Source organism: Dioscorea cayenensis, chromosome 6, assembly GCF_009730915.1.
Source record: "Dioscorea cayenensis subsp. rotundata cultivar TDr96_F1 chromosome 6, TDr96_F1_v2_PseudoChromosome.rev07_lg8_w22 25.fasta, whole genome shotgun sequence".
In the NCBI taxonomy this organism is placed as follows: domain Eukaryota; kingdom Viridiplantae; phylum Streptophyta; class Magnoliopsida; order Dioscoreales; family Dioscoreaceae; genus Dioscorea; species Dioscorea cayenensis.
In genome coordinates this window covers 12,741,830-12,744,894 of record NC_052476.1, presented here as the reverse complement: position 1 = coordinate 12,744,894, position 3,065 = coordinate 12,741,830, and the positions used below count along the sequence as shown (strand labels likewise).

The window sequence follows — 3,065 nt, the reverse complement described above, 5'->3', positions numbered from 1 at the left end:
TCACTAATAGAGATCGGGCAATCGGAGGGAGCATGTCCTCCACCACACTCGGTGCAAGTACTTGCACCGCCAATAAAGTTACTACATCTATCTCATGAATACCGACCACCTTTTTCTTCTCCCTGGCATTCCATTGGTAGCTGTTTAAATCCATTTCTTCAATAAGTTGATGGGTCTCATCGGGGGTCTTGCTACCTAAGGTACCTCCTGCTACCGCATCCAAGAGTTATCTTGTACTCGGATTCAACCCGTTGTAAAAAGTCTGAACAATCATCTACTCCGAGAATCCGTGTTGTGGGCACTTTCTCAGGAGCTCCTTGAACCTTTCCCATGTCTCGAATAGAGACTCCAATTCTGACTGTACAAAGGATGAGATCTCATTCCTAAGCTTTGCAGATTTTCTAGGAGGGAAATAATGGGCTAGAAAAGCTTCTACCATCTCCTCCCATGTAGTAATCGAGGCTCTAGGTAATGAGTGTAGCCACTGCTTTGCTCTTCCTTTTAGGGAAAATGGGAAGGCTCTCAACTTGATGGCATCATCCGTTAACCCGTTTATCTTGAGCATATCACACACCTCGAGAAAGTTCTCTATGTGATTGTTTGGATCCTCATCTTCCAAACCATTGAACTGTGCTGATTGCTGTAACATGTGGATGAATGCCGGCTTTAGCTCGAAATTCTGAGCTGTAATTGGGGGTCGCACAATACTCGATTGTGCCCAAAACTGAGGGTCAGCATAATCAGAGAGTGCCATCTGCTACTCATTTTGTTCTGCCATATTATCTAACCCTTTAACTTCCAAATCAGCTAGATTAGATTGTTCTTTCACAGGTCCTTTCCCTTTTCTTCTAAGTGTTCTTTCAAGCTCGGGATCTCCTTCAATCAATATTGAGGGGTTCCCTCGGGTCATCAACCTGAAGCTACACAAAGGAAAAAAACAAATCAGAATGATGGTAGAAAAGAAAATGTGAAATAGAATTTATAAAGGAATAGCTAAGGAAACAAAAGTGCAAAGTATCTCTAAACGCCTATTCCTCAGTAACGGTGCCAAAAACTTGACAGGGCTCCCCGCAATTGCACGGAGTTGTCAAAGTAATAAATCCTAGGTGAGTGGCGTATCGTATCCACAGGGAAAAGGGAATAAAAATACTTAATTTTCTTCTTAACTATATGAAAGATGAATAGTGATATGTGTGACAAGATTCAATTCTCAAAAGTAAAACAACGCGAAAGAGAGCAAAAGTAAAGGAGAAGATAAGGCAATCAATAAAGATGGGGTACTCGGGTATTGATCCGCCTAGGAAAATCATTTCAAGTGCAAGAACTCTCTATTATGCTTCCTAACTAATACAATGGTGAGTCAGGGACATCCTTTAATGCATGGCCCCAAATCTAGGTTTAACCAAACCTAATCCTCTACATGTCCCAGAGGAGAGGTTGAACAACCTCTTAACCTCGCACTCGTAAGAAGGATTGCATTAAGCTCTGGGGATTCCAAGTGATAAATCTTTTCCTAATTGTAGACCTAAGCCTTGGTCCAGAAGAAAGATCCCTAACCACAATTAAGCCCTAGATGCTAAAATCACCTCAACGCTTCACTCTGTTGCACTCGTAACTAAGACCCAGTGGAGGGTCATCCCTTAGCTCATTCGCTCTATTATGGCCGCAAAGAACTCGAGGAGTGGAGGTAGAATCTATCACACCGGAGGGGAAAGGGGATTCTCCTGTGCCTCTTGACTCACCCTCTCAACCTTCTCCAATCAAGCTTTGTCTAACTCTCGTGGTGTGTCACTCACTCACAAGGGTTACCACAAGGAGGTTGGCACACATTCTAGCATTCTAAACCTGACTCATGTCTCCGCGTTTGAGCATTCTCAAGATCCCCTCCAAATAATGCATAAAACGATCTACAATGGCTTCTTTCACAAATAATCGGCCTCACAACCCAACCTGTATAAAAGTACATAAATACACACGTATTAGCGCTAAAACCTGACAAAAGTAATGCTTATCATAAGGAAAGAACACTTCATATTCTTATCATATAAACACTTATCACTCACCATAGGACTATTATTTCAAGTGTAAGACCAATCATTATGTTCCCTAACTAATGCTTAATGAGTCATGGAGATCTTTAAATACACAGTCCCAAAACTTAAGGTCAACCGTGACTAACCCTACACTATGCCCCGGTGGAGAAATCTGTCAGTCTTGACACCTCACACTGTGTTAGGTTGCTTTAGGCTCTAGGGATTCCAAGTGATAAACCCTATTCCCTAAAATAGATTTAACCCTTTGGGTCCAGGTGAAAGACCCCTAGTCACAATTAAGCCCCATATACTAAGGATTACTTCAACGCTTCACTCTGTCGCATGTGCAAATAAGCCCCAACGGAGTTTGTCTCTGAGCACTTCACTCTATTGTAACCGCAAAGAACTCTTGGAACGTGAAGGTAGGATAAATTACACTGGAAGGAAAAGGGGACGCTCCGCTACCTCTCGAGTCACAGTCTCAACCCTCTCCAATCTAGTATTGTCTAACCCTCTGATAAGTGCTTGTGTGATATTAATGCGAAGCATTCTTTCCTTATGTTAAGCATTACTCTTCTCGGGTGTTTACACTAATATGTGTGTTTTTATGTTACTTTCGTGCAGTTAGGGTTGTGAGGCCAATTATGAAGGAAAGAAGCCAATGTGGATCATAATGCACTGATTTTGGGGGAAATCTTGCTAAAGTTCAAACGCGAAGACATAGGTCGGGTGTGAGATGCTAGAGTGTGTGCCAACCTCCTTGGTGTAACACTTAGCATGAAAACAATGGATTAGATCTCAAACATACCCAAGCATAGAATTAACAAGTAATCATCCAAAATACATGATAAAACCCCCCAAGGTTCACCAACACCCGGTGGCCTTGGGGGTCTAGTGTGTCATCATCTCATAACAAAGCATACAATCAAGCAAAACATGAAACAAAGATATAGTATGACACTCCCTAGATGAAATGGTGAAGGATGAGGCGAGAATATGCCGAGTGACGCTTCCCCAGCTAAAGGAATGCTG

General features: G+C 42.3%; 1 non-coding gene across 1 annotated transcript; it reads left to right on the top strand.

Annotated features, from left to right (window-relative positions):
• The first annotated feature begins 284 nt into the window (after positions 1–284).
• Positions 285–391, top strand: LOC120264187. Its single transcript, XR_005537357.1, has one exon. It is a non-coding gene; the product is annotated as a small nucleolar RNA R71 (small nucleolar RNA).
• Positions 392–3,065: the final 2,674 nt, after the last annotated feature.